This window comes from Sphaeramia orbicularis, chromosome 10, assembly GCF_902148855.1.
Source record: "Sphaeramia orbicularis chromosome 10, fSphaOr1.1, whole genome shotgun sequence".
NCBI classification, from domain to species: Eukaryota; Metazoa; Chordata; class Actinopteri; order Kurtiformes; family Apogonidae; genus Sphaeramia; species Sphaeramia orbicularis.
The window spans coordinates 42,688,208-42,703,213 of NC_043966.1; positions in this window are offsets into that span (position 1 = coordinate 42,688,208).

Genomic DNA, 15,006 nt, shown 5'->3' on the forward strand with positions numbered 1-15,006 from the left:
ATGACGCTGGGCCCGGTTTGGGGGGTGGGGGGGTGGGGTGCGTACAGTGAAAGTGAAACTAAAGATGCTTTACTAATTCCTCTATTGCTGCATTTCTACTCCGTGGAACCGGTTCGACTCAGCTCGGCTTGTCTCCCGTTATTGTGTACCTCATTTCCTTTCCCTTCTTACCTTCAGAAACTTGTATTTGAGGAGTTACAACGTTTGTTGCCCACACCGGAACTGGAACTGGCCCAGCGTTCACTCTGCCGCTACATTCACAAGCGCCGCTAAGTAGAGTATCAAATATTCCTGTAAATGAATCACATGCTGTGGACAAATGTTTGAGGATATTGGAGGGATTCCACCCTTTTGAAGACATGGAAGCTTTGACAGTGTTCCAGTGGACCTGGTCTCATCTTTTTAGACCGTTTCTGCCTCAATGACGTGTTGGCTATATTCTGACCAAAACAATGCAGTGTACGTCTGACGTCATCGCGCATGCACAACGAAGGTGGAATCGATAAGCAGAATCGTTAAGCAGGCAGGCAAACGATTCCAAGGAATCGAACTACTAGGAACCGGTTCTCAAAAAAGAACCGGTTCTCGATTCCCATCCCTTTGATTCCTGAATGCAGGTCCTCTTTGTAAAAGTCCACCCTGTCTGACCTCTGTTCCTCCTATGTTTTGGCTGTGGAAATCAGCTGATGTTGGCAAAAAGGTGGGATCACCATCTCAGCATCTCTGTGTAAAAGTATCCACCGTCTTGAGTTCATCATATGCATGTGTTTTAACTTTAGACTCCGCCCATCCTACCCACCTTCTGGTCTTAATGCTACACATTTCCTGAATCCAGCTCCGTATTTGATCATGCACAGACAGCATATGTAACTGATATCAATGTTCTCTCCTCACTGTCAAAAATAAATAATTGAAAATGCTGAACCATTGCCTTCAAGTTATACTTTCTATACTAGACTCACTTAAATCTCCTGTGTGTTTATTGCTCTACACATTGCACCCAAATACAACAAATATGTTCATGAAAAGCAAAAATGAGCAACAAAGCAGACAAAAAAACCCCCACCTTGGACACAGAAAACATACAATACAACCATAAATATGTTCCATCTAAATTAAAAATTAAAGTGCCATGAAATGAAGACACATGAAATAAAAACTCCTTCTTAAGTTACCTTCCATTAGTTTAATGGACGATGTTGGAGGCAAAGTGCCACCGCTGGTGAAGAAGAGTGTGATGTGCTTCTGTATTATTCAAATCATTCATAGGAACTGCATTTAAATATCTACCTGCAGTGAATCATCTATTTCTGCTTTGAAAATGCAAACTGTGGAACCACCGACACCTTAAACACCATCATGTACATCACACATACACTATTCTGTACATACATATTTAACACACACAGGGCATGCGATGAATTCACACACATGGATTTCACTGCCAGAAGTGGAAGTAACGAAATATACAAACATCAGGTATGGTCGTATTGTCCTATGTTGATATTTTAACCCTTTCATGCATAGTGGTCACTCCAGTGGACAGCTATTCTACAGTTGTTCTCTTGTATATTTATGGATTTTGTTGTTTTTTTTTAATTGTTTTTTTGTTTTTGTTTTTTACACATATCTTTATTAAAGTTTTAAGACACAACATGTCTTTTCTGACATGAATTTGTAATATTATGTATATCTCTCCTGAGGATAAACCCCCAGAATCACAAGCCTTCCCCACAGTTTTCACACAATTTATCAGTAAATACATTATTATGTGTGTCAAAAATTAAACATGTGGTGTCCAGCTGTGTGTATATTTTTGCAACTTCATGAAAAATAGGTTCATAAGAATTTTTTTATTACAGGAGGTCCTCGGGTTACGAATGAGTTCCGTTCCTGCGCTGGCGACGTAACCCGTAAGTCGGAATTAACCCTTTAATACCCCCTAAATACCCCCCAAATCTCTCAATAAATATCCAAATACACGTATTAGGCTTTACCGATGTTCGTCTGCGTCTCGCCTTTCTCCGACCTTTTGATGATATCCAGCTTCGTTTCCATCGTAATGGCTTTCCTCTTGGCTGAACCAGTATCGCTAGAAGATCCTGCTTTCTTTTTTGGGGCCATGATGTGAAAAAGGAGGGTGAAAAAGGCGAGGATACCGAGAAAATTACGGAGCACAAACACAGACATTCTACACTATGGGGCTGGAGACAAACTGGCGGATGAGACTCAGGCGTCGAAAAGTCGAAACAGCATAGGTCGAGTACTGCGTAACCCGAGGACCTCCTGTATTACTTTTTTTTAATGTTTTTTTTTTTTTTTTTTTTTTTTTAATTTAAAATTATTTTTAATTTTTTTTTTTTTTTTTTTTTTTTTTTTTTCAGAAGAAAATTTTCTATCACTGTTTTTTTTTTCATGCCTAAAGAGGGATAAAAACACTCAGGAAAAAAATTTGATTAAGGTTCTCATAATTCGTGCATGAAAGGGTTAAATGTATTATTATGTTTATTCTGTTGTTTTACTTGGTAATTTTTATTTCCCTGTTTTCAATCGTACAGCTGCTTTTATGTCTTTTTAATCTATTCTTATATTTTTGTCTATCATTTTGCTTTTTATTCTTCTGTACGACACTGTTTTAATTGTACAGCTGTTTTATGTTTTTAATCTATTCTTGTATTTTATTCTTTTATTTTAGTTTTTCCCCTATAAATCGCTTTGGAAAAAAGCGTCTGCCAAATGCATAAATGGAAATGTAATTGTATTCTCTTCTCTTGTCTAAGATCACTGTTGTTTGATGCAGTTTGATGCTTTATTAATGAAAAAAAAAAAAAACCCAAGGACAGTTCATGAGCAGCACTGATGTACTATTGGTCTGCATCACTTTTTATTAGCGCTGCCAAACAATTAAAATTTGAATTAGATTAGTCACAGGGTTGCTGTGGATGAATTTTGATTAATGATGATTAAATATTCATTTTTAATCTATATTAATCACGCTTCATTTTTCATAAGCAAACAGACTCAAGAAAGAAGGGAATATATGTGCACTTAACGTGTTTATTGAACACTTTTAACAGTTTCAACAAAACAACTTGAAACAACTGTTCCGTCTTGTGTTTTTTTGTCTTCATATTTCCGTCCGTCTTCCATCTTTATGGGTTGGTTCTGCTGCCTGTCACTACCAGATTAACTGCCCATTTGTGCACGTGCGACTATAACTGTACTTGGACAAACTGACCCAAATGCATTGGCACAGACGTTCAGAGTCACTCTGTGCTGCAGATGGGTTAATTATGTGAAAAATTTTAATCAGATTAATCATGATGATGGATTTATCCACGTTAACTCCTTAATTTTGACAGTCGCCGTATTTTCTGACATAATCCTTATTTTACACCAATAAATTGTACTTTATTCCAATAATGTATGGCTTTTCACAACCACTACATCATGTTTTTTTTCTCTCATTATCTCTTTTGTTCTGATATTTCTTTAATTTTTCCTCAATACCTCCACATATTTTCACTATTATATTCTACTCTCATCTGCCACATCACATTATGAGACTTCATAATATCTTTATAGTATATTACTATTTACTTATTACTTACTATTATTACTTACTTATTACTTATTACTTATTAGTAGATTACACTGATTTCATGATATTATGAGATTATATGTACGTTGTATTATATGTATGTTAATGCCTCCTTAAACAAACGTCCCGCCCCCTCAAATTAAAGTTTCCGAAGGTAGGGAAAAGCAAAATGAGCAGCAGAACAGTGGGGGATGTAGAGGAATTAAGTTTCACTTTTACTTTGTACTGTTGTATGGTCTGTGTGTAGTCGTTGTGAGGTATGGCACAGACCCCCCCCCCCCCCCCCCCCCCCCCCCCCCCCCCCCCCCCCCCCCCCCCCCAAAGGATCTGTCTTATGGATTGGTTGCTTTTACGATCCCCAATCTAGCTAAAATCTAGATACATATCTGATCCTAATAACAGATCGGTGCAACCCCAGTAGTTTGATAGATTCATGGGAAGGAATGCCTCTAGGACCAAAAAAGTTTGTTCGAGGTGCTCTTTGGAAAAAGGAATTATTAAAGTAGATTAAAAACTAAAAATACGTGTGTATATGTTTCTGTTTAGTGTGTGTGTGTGTTCTCCCCCATCCTGTAGGTGTGCTGTGCCCTTTTGTGTCTGTTTACTTTACAGGAAGCTGATTGGTGGATTGTGATTGCCCCGCCCCTTTAAAAATGGCCCTGAATCTCCAGTTCGCTCTCTCTCTCTTGCCTCCTGCCAGCTTCCAACCGTGTGTTCCTCTGTGCGTGATCATTGTTCGTGTGTTCGCGTGTGACTTTTGTATTTGTGTATAGTTGTAAATAGTATTATTGTAACTTGGTCCTTTTTCTGGTAGGGGAGGTCGGCCTTTTTTTGTTTCACCTTTTCTCCTGTTTTAGTCAGGGAGTTTAAGTTAGTGTTCTGTAGGGATGTCCGATATTGGCTTTTTTGCCAAAAACCGATATGCCGATATTGTCCAACGCTTAATTTCCGATTCCGATATCTACCGATATCGCTGCCAATATATGTGGGATATTAAACTAATTTTAGGTAACATCACATATCTCCTGTCATGGAATTAACACATCATGCCTAATTTTACTGTGATGCCCCATTGGATGCATTCTCAAATGCAACAAGGCTTTTAAAATGTAAACACTGTCTGTGCAAAGAATACATACTTCAACTTAACTCTTTCCCTGCCAGAGCATTTTCCACTGAGTTGGTAGCCAGCGCCAGCCTTTTTGGTCATTTTCACTAATCTTTGGAGGCTGACTTAAAATGTTGTGTTAGGTGTTTGATCTGTAAATAATTATATGGACATGTAGTTATTTATCTATGTATGAATTTATGTATTTATTTATTTATTTCATACTAAAGCCAAATCCAACAGTGTCTTACCTGTGTCCTGCTGACATTCTACAGCTGAATCTGTTTTGTGTCCACATTCAGAATCTGAACTCACTCTAACAGATGCAGACTAGCTGTCCTTTGTCTTGTTCCATGTCTGTGTGTCTGTCTTCTCCTTGAATGTCCTCTATAAATGTCTCTTTTCTCTTCCTCCTGTCTGTCATTTTCTCCGTGTCGCTCCGTACCCCGCCCCCCCTCCCCCTCCATGTCGGACCTGAGCCGCTCCGTGTTTCCCGTGTTTCGTGTTCGTGTCCCTCACTTTCTGTTTCTCCGTTCCTGTCTCTAAATGGTTCTTCTGTAACTCCATCATATATTGAATTGTCAGACTCTGTCTCCATAATCATCTTTAAGGCTTTTGAAACTGCGCGCGGTTCCTGCACAGTCTGCACTTCCTCATTCAGTGACTGCCGCTGGATGCGTTGCCATGGGATACGGAGACTCCAGTGCAATAACATTAAACCCGGTCCGTCATTTTTCCGAAAAAGCTGCTTAATTGTTTGTTTCTGGACTAAGGAAAGTAATTCACACGATCCGCAACAGCTTCAACTACAGTATAACAGTGAAAACACGGAGTGACGGAAAATCTCGTCATTGGCGGAGAAAGAGTTAAGTTGTGGAAAAAATGCCATATTAATTTATTTTCTCTCCCTCCCTCCATGAGTCTATTACAGTGTGGCAACTCTACTGTACAGTTTTGAAAACTGCACATTTCTTTCAGCTACAAACAACGTTTCATTTATGCATCGGTAAATGCCGGTGAGATCAAGGCATTATTTTATCGGTTTTAATGATAGGCAAAAAAACTGATACCGATATTCACCGATATTACATTTTTATGCCAATATTGGGCCGATAATATCGGTGGGACATCCCTAGTGTTCTGTATTTTATTTCTTGCATTTATTGTGGTCTAGGTAATGTAGTTTGAACTCCGAAGAAGATATTTTGTTTGTTGTTTTAGCCGCACCCTCCCCTAACCCTCCTTTAGTTGATTAAAATAAATCTTGTGAATTTTAGTTTTTTTTTGACAGAAGTGTGTGCTTGGGAGCTGGGAGGGGACAAAAGTGAGCAATATTATGTTCGCCCTGGTGAACCCCTAGGCCGGGGCGTAACAACTGGAAGAAAACTCCAAGGCACTCTCTTTAAACATTAAATGCCTTTATTACCATGGCATAGTCATATATAGACCTTAAAAAACACTTCTACGCATTTTGGCTTCTAGCCTTCATCAGGAAGTCAAACAATAATGATAATAGTTTTATATTGGGATAAATATTATTGTATTGCATTGGTTAGTTTGGTTTAAATTGTTATATTTGCTTCTAAAATGCCTCAGAGATGGTAATACTTAATTTTTCTCAATATTTATTTATTTATTTTTATCCATGACTATGATTACCTCCGCCAGGAGGTACTGAGATCGCTTTGCTTTGTGTGCATGCATGTTTGTTTGTTTGTTTGTTAGGAAGATAACTCAAAAAGTTATGGACAGATTTTCATGAAATTTTCAGGAAATGTTGATACTGGCACAAGGAAGAAATCATACAGTTTTGGTGGTAATCGGGGTGGGGGACACTGATCTGCCTTGGCGGAAGTCTACGCTCTCCGAGTGCTTTTCTAGTTGTTGTTCTGTGTTGTGACAGTATGATAGTAACGGTTGTATTGTCGTTGTTTGTTCACAGAAACAGCGAGAGACATGGAGTCGTCTCAAAGAGGGAGGATTTATTTGGCATACAGGGTAAACAGTATCAGCATCTGAGTCCATCTGAGTACAAGTTTGCATATGGAGACTGGTGTTTAATGGTTTCTTCAGAGTTGTTACACGTATGTGTTTATGGAAATTGTAGATAAATTATTACATTTGGTGGTGATCAGGGGTGGGGGGGCCATGGGGGCCCACTGATCTGCCTTGGCAGAGGTCTGTGCTCTGCGAGTGCTTCTAGTTTGCTCATTTATTTATTTGTTTTGAGCAGAAGAAAAAAAATCAAACATTTTTTGTGTTCTAGGAACTAATATCAGAACAAATACATTCATAAAGAAAATTAAGCACAATTTTCACAATTTTCTGCCTTTTACTAAGTGTTTAGTGTCTTTCAGGCATAATATCATTAAAATTGCATTTATTTTTCTTTAGAAATTTCTTTTTTTTTTCAGGTTACTCACATCTTTTTTGTTTGAATAGTTTATAAAAGTAAGTATTTTCATAATTTAATGGGGCAAGCCCAACCCCCCAGGCCCAATCACCACCAAAATTTAATCATTTCTTCCTTGTGCCAGTATCAACATTTCCTGAAAATTTCATGAAAATCCGTCCATAACTTTATGTGTTATCTTACTACCAGTTTGGTAGCAAGATAACACATTGGTTTGTTTGTATATGTTGTGTCTGTGTAGTTCCCTGTGTATGGGTACATGTTTGTGTAAATGTATAATTTGAAATAAAAAAAAAAAAGAAGAAAATCCGTCCATAACTTTTTGAGTTATCTTGCTAACAAACAAACAAGCACGCACGGGAGGCAGATCCGTCCTGGCGGAGGTCTGCGCTCTCCGAGTGCTTTTCTTGTTTTAAATGTTCTACCTCTAAATTGCTAACAGATTTTTCGTGCTCTGACTATAAATAATAATTTTCTACCACAACTAAACAACTACTTTCTTCACATTTCACTTAAAATTTAAGGAAATATTGATGTTTATAAACTATATGGACAAAAATATTGGGATGCATCATGGCTACAGCTGTAAGATATAAACATCAATATTTGTGATATTTATCGTAATACAAAACTATATTACGACATTTGTCATTATTGTTTTGTATCCCAGACCCCTGTTAGAAAAGAAACACCTGAATTCAACGTGTCCCAATACTTTTGTCCATATAGTGTATATGTTATGCTATGCTATGAGGCTAACGATATTAAAAACTTACTTTGATTCATATGAAAGATCTAACAATGATTTTTTATTTTGCATCATTTTGTGACTTCCCACCTTCTTTCAGACTCAATAAAGGGAATAATAACAGACAGAGCTGATGGAAATGATATAAATACTGTGCAAAATGTCACAAGACGCAAACATTGTAATAGATGTAACACGATGAAAATGACAGAGACATTAGATTAAAACAGTGTGAAACAGACAAGTGAAAAAAAAAGAACATTGTACAAGACAAACACAATGTAAAACAAATCACTGTAAATGAAACAAATCACCTGTAAAATGACTTATGTAATGCCTAACGAAGCCGACTATTTTATCAAGTCAGTGATTTACAATTAGCCCAACTCTGATGCTGAAACGCTCTTGTGGTTCCACCCCTTTGGTTCAAATATGGACACTTGTGGCTCCAAAAAAAAAATTAGACAAAAAAACAACAAAGACAAATGACACAAGACAAGAACAAAATAAAAGTAACAATAAAGTGTAAAAAAAAATAAAAAAGTAACAGACTTAAAAAGGATAATATTAATTAAGACGTAAAAAGACTCAAAAGTTACATAAAAAATACAAGAATAGGAGAAGAAGTACAAGGGATCAGAGACTAAGGACATAATATTTAGAAATCTGTTGCTGACAAACTAAACTGATTTGTACATTTGAGGGAAGTTAACGTTCACTCGGTTATTACTGAAGTTAGAACGGCTCCATAGTTTCACATTATATTAACCCATAAACACCCAAACATCCACCGAACAAAAGCATCTACTGATCTGAAGTGTTTAATAACAGATAGACTAGACTAGAATAGAATAGAATAGAATAGAATAGAATAGAATAGAATAGAATACAATAGAATACAATACAATACAATACAATTAAATACAACAGAACAGAACAGAATAGAATAGAACAGAACAGGTGAGACAGAATAGAGTAGAAAAAAACTAAATAGAATAGAATAGAAAACAATAGAACAGAATAGAATAGAACAGAACAGAACAAGCGAGAATAGAATAGAATAGAATAGAAAACAGTTAAATAGAACTGAACAGAATAGAACAGAACAGGCGAGAATAGAATAGAATAGAATAGAATAGAATAGAATAGAATAGAATAGAATAGAATAGAATAGAATAGAAAACCATTAAATAGAATAGAAAACCATTAAATAGAACAGAACAGGCGAGAATAGAATAGAATAGAATAGAATAGAAAATCATTAAATAGAATAGAAAACCATTAAATAGAACAGAACAGGCGAGAATAGAATAGAATAGAATAGAATAGAAAAGAAAAGAAAACCATTATATAGAACAGAATAGAACAGAACAGGTGAGAATAGAATAGAATAGAATAGAATAGAATAGAATAGAATAGAATAGAATAGAATAGAACACAAAACCATTAAATAGAATAGAAAACCATTAAATAGAACAGAACAGGGGAGAATAGAATACAATACAATACAATACAATATAATGTAAGACAATAGAACAGAATTTAATAGAATAGAATAGAATAGAATAGAATAGAATAGAAGAATAGAATAGAATAGAATAGAATAGAATAGAACATTGATTCACCAGTAAAACCCATGGAGTTTGATCAATGACAATGGTCGGACACTTGGTTTATGTTCAGTTATTGACATATTTTACTGAAAAACACACTCTTTTTCTAGTTTTCTCTGTTTTTCTATAACAACCTTTGACCTTTTACGAACATGTTGACGATCAGTGAAATAAGTAAATATAAGAAATTACCTGATTTACACTGAAAAATACAAAATACAGAAGATAATATTTAACAAATATTTGACTTAACAAAGACTAGATTTAGAGAAAATATCATTTGGAAGTCGACACAAAAGTAGTTCTGGGTCTGTAAGGGTTCATATCGGAGGACAGATCCAGCTCGCATTGCAATTCAAACAGCCTGTTGAATTGTGCTTCATAGGGACACTTGTACCATTTATGTGTACATTTCAGATCCTGTACTTTTTTAAACTCTACAGCATTAAATAAATCTCTTCTCTTTCTCCTTTTGGTCCAAATGTCTCTGGCTGGGTTCACCTATTGGAAGTTCGTCTCTAAGTTGAAACAGCGGCTCAATTAGAAAGCCGTTTTATGCGTTTTGGTCTGTCTCGGAATTTAGAATAAAATATGTTTAATTATGGCAGTGAAAATCAAATTGTCCTAAATGTCTTGGTTAAGTACATTGGACTGCTTCACTGGCTCTTCCTCTCTCATCACCATCTAACGGCGGAACGAACACCTCAATAAAGAGCTTAGAACCTATATTTCTGACCGGAGCGTATTTGTCAGGTTGTTAATTAGCCTATCGGTCTGTCCCTTCTGTCAGTCCCTTATCCAGCCCTGTTGTATTAAAATCCAATTTACATTATCGCTAAAAAAACCACTCCTATAACTGTCTGGGTTAAGTGCACTGACACCCTTCTTAATCAACCTTCACTTCTTCTCTGTTCGCTCTTTTTATCAGTTCATATTAAGACCCAAACATTCACCAGTGACTAAAACCATACTGATGTAAGCTGTTTAATACCTGTAGAGCCACTAATCCTATCAATACATGTAAATAATTAATGTAAATGCAGTTATTCATCTTTTCATGGTCATCAGATATGACTCATTTGGACGTCCAGAGGCTCCGTAGTTACCATGGAAACACTGTCATCTTCTACAACATTGATTCACCAGTAAAACCCATAGAGTTGGATCGATGACAGTGGATGGAAACACTTGGTTTATGTTCAGGTAATGATAGATTTTGCTGAAAAAGTTGATTTTTCTGCAGGTTTCTGTTTTTGATATAATCACCCGGAACTTTCATCTCAGCTTTTATGAACATCTACATCAAGGGTGTCAAACATGCGGCCCAGGGGCCAAATGCGGCCCGCCAAAGGGTCCAATTCGGCCCCTGGGATGTTTTTGCCAAGTGCAAAAATTCCACTGTCTTGAATTGAATTAAGCAAAAAAAAAAAAAAAAAAAGTAGCTTGAATTAAGGAAAAAATCTTGAATTAAGCCAAATAAAAATAAAAAATCTTCAATTAAGTAAAAAAAAAATCTTCAATTAAGCCAAAAAAAATCTCAAACTTAGCAAAAAATCTTGAATTAAGCCAAAAAAAAATCTTCAATTAAGTAAAATAAAAAGAATCTTCAATTAAGTTAAAAAAAAAAAAAAAATCTTCAGTTAAGTAAAAAAAAAAAATCTTGAATTGGGGCAAAAAAAATAATAAAAAAAAATCTTCAATTTAGACAAAAAAATCTTCAATTAAGTAAAAAAAAATCTTCAATTAAGCCAAAAAAAAAATCTAAAATTTAGAAAAAAATCTTCAATTTAGTTAAAAAAAAAAAAAAAAAAAAATCTTGAATTAAGCCAAAAACAAATCTTCAGTTAAGTTAAAAAAAATCTTGAATTAGGCAAAAAAAAATCTACAATAAACAACTTAATTTTTTCCCCTTTGTTTTAGTGCAAAAAATAACATTAAATTATGAAAATATTTACAAACTATCCTGTGACACTAAAATGTGAATAACCTGAACAAATATGAACCTGAAATGTCTAAAGAAAATTAAGCACAATTTTAACATTTTTCCTGCCTGTTCCTCAGTGTTTAGTGTCTTTGTAGATCTGATCCATAATGCACATGGAGAAATGATAAGTTGAGGAATAATATTAATAAAATTGCACTAAATTTTCTTAACGTTTTTTAATTTAAATTTCAGTTTTGTTTTGATTTTTTTTTTTTTTTTGGATAGTTTATAAAAGTAAGTATTTTCATAATTTAATGAGTTTTTTTTACACTAAAACAAAGACAAAAATTTGCAGTTGTCGTTATTTATAGGTTATTATGTTATTATTTTTCTGGTCCGGCCCACTGCAGATCAAATTTAGCTGAATATGTTCCCTGAACCAAAATAAGTTTGACAGCCCTGATCTACTGCTCTACATGATCAGTCAATTAAATATAGGAAAATATGTGATGTATACTGATAAAACACAACATACAGAGGATAATATTATAAATAACTGGTGATAAATCACTTAGAAAAGGTTAGATATGGAGAAAATTTCATTTGAGAACTGACATAAAAGTAGCACTGGGTCTTTATGGGTTAATACCTGTTGATCCACTTATCCTGTTAATAAATAATTGGTGTAAAATAGTTTGTCATCTTTACATGTTAATCAGATATGACCTATTTGGATGTTCAGAGGCTCTGTTGTTTCTATGGAAACACCATCATCTTCTACAACACTGATTCACCAGTAAAACCCATGGAGTTGGATCAATGACAGTGGATGGACACACTTGTTTTTATGTTGAGCTCCTGATATATTTTACTGAAAAAGTCACTTTTTTCTTCAGTTTTTAGTTTCTGATAAAATAACCTTCAACTTTAATTTGAGCTTTAATGAACATGTACATGATCAGTACATCAAATATCAGAAAATACCAGATTTTCACTGAAAAAAACACAAAATAAAGACAATAATATTGCAATAAATTGTGAGAAATCACTTAAGAAAGGTTAAATAGAGACATTCATTAATTTTGGAAGTGACATAAAAGTAGCATTGGGTCTTTATGGGTTAAGTGGTTTATCACCATTTACTATTAAACTAGAAGCACTCGGAGAGGGCAGACCTCCGCTAAGGCAGATCAGTGCCCCCCCGATCACCACCAAAATTTCATCATTTGTTCCTTGTTCCTGAAATTTTCATCCAAATCCGTCCATAACTTTTTGAGTTATCTTGCACATGGACAGACAAACAAACCAACGCCGATGAAAACATAACCTCCTTGGTGGAGGTAATTATCTTATTTTTTTTGTTTTTTTCTGTGAAAATCATGTATTTTCCAATATTTAAAATACTTATCATGTAGATGTTTATTAAAGCTCAGAATAATGTTGAGGGTTATTATATCAGAAACAGAGAAAACTGAAGAAAAAGTTTATTTTGCAGCAAAGATATCAGTAACTGAACATAATCCAAGTGTCTCCATTCACTGCCAGTGCCCAAACTCCATTTATTACTATTTATTTGTTTATTTATTTATTTATTTATTTTTTTGTTGTTGTTTTTTTTGTTTTTTGTTTTGCATTTGTCAGTATAAATTGGGTATTTTCCTATATTTAATTGACTGTTCATGTACTTGTTCATAAAAGCTTTGAATCAATTTAAAGGTGAGAGAAAACTGAAGAAAAAATTAGTGTTTCAGTAAAATCTATCATTAACTGAACATAAACCCAGTGTCTCCATCCACTGTCATTGATCCAACTCCATGGGTTTTACTGGTGAATCAATGTTGTAGAAGATGACGGTGTTTCCATGGAAACTGTGGAGCCTCTGAATGTCCAAATGGGTCATATCTGATGACCATGAAAAGATGAATAACTGTATTTTACACCAATTATTCACATGGATTGATAGATTAGTAATGATTCAACAGGTATTAATTATATTAGATCAGTAGATACGCTGCAAAAATGTAAATCTTACCAAGTGTATTTTTCTCATTTCTAGTCAAAATATCTCATCACACTTAAAATAAGACAGAATCACCTGAAGAGTAATTTTTCAGTGAGATGTAAGAACGTATTTTTAGACAATAGATCTTGAAGTTCTTCTTTCAATAAATCTTACCAAGAGAATTTTCACTTGGTCCTTTGGCTTTTTTTTTTTTTTTTGTAATTTCTTTTGCTGAATTCAACATTTTTTGCTTAATTTGAGATTTTTTTTTTTTTTTTTGTCATTTCAAGATTTTTATTTTTTTTATTTTATTAATTCAAGATTTATTTATTTATTTATTTACTTATTTATTTTTGCTTAATTAGACCAAAAATCTGATTTGTTTTCGTTTGCTTAATTCAATATTTTTTGCTTAATTCAAGATTTATTTTTTTTTATTTTTTACTTAATTCATGATTTTTTTTTGCTTATTTATTTATTTATTATTTTTTATTTATTTTTATTTATTTATTTATTTTTTGCTTAATTCAAGATTGATTTTTTTTTGGCTTCATTCAACCAAAAATCTGCCAATGGAACAATTGAAAATTCTTTTGGTAAGATTTCTTGAAATAAGATTTTCAAAATCTATTGCCTAAAAATAAGTTCTTATATCTCACTGAAAAGTTACTCTTGAAGTGATTATGTCTTATTTTAAATGTGATGAGATATTTTGACTAGAAATGAGAAAAACACACCTGGTAAAAGTTTGATTTTTGCAGTGTGGTCTTGGTCGTCGGTGGCTGTTTTGGTTTTTATGGGTTAACATGAACAGTTGCAGAGTTTCTACATCAGCAGGAACAATAACAGTGACTGATTTATTTGTAAGAAGGAGCGCATCACATCAAATATTAACTACATGCCGGTTGGAGGAGGGTGGAGGCTGCTTTGTAGTTGCAACCTGACAACGTGAGTGAGGAAATTGAGCTGGAAAGGCCGGTGTTTTCTGTTTGAAGAGGGGCTTGTAATCAGTGTCTGGGTTCATTAGGGTGAGATGAGCTGGTGATGAATCACCAATCACAAAGAGCTGCGAGGACAGGTGGGGGTGGGGGTGGGGGGGGGGTGGGGGGGTGGGGGGGCATTTAGCATTTTGATTACATCATCGTGTCTGTGTTCATTTCTTAGATGTAAAAGCTGCTCTGATTTAATAGGAGAGGAGATAAATCATGTGCGGAGAAGTTAGCAGTAATTTGTTGCATGTTTACAGAGTTAAAAATAACTGGTTCATCCTCTGTGTTTTATTGGTATTTTATGGATCCTTCAAACTAGTTTAGGTTATTGTAGAAGTGTAAGATGAAATGCATGAACTGGACTTCATATGTAAAGGATGATCTTGTAGTTTCTGTGTTTGACACAGAGGTTGCGCTAGACATTTTTATTGTCCGTCATTTCAAATTTTTAATCATAATGAGATATATTTAGTAGTATTTAATGTTCAAAAACATCTCAATGATGCAGCAGCTGTAGTTGCTGCTGGCTGATAAACTAACGGGATATCATGATTCGCATAATTATATACGCCACTTTTAATTGGTGTGTTATCATGCACTGAGGGTTA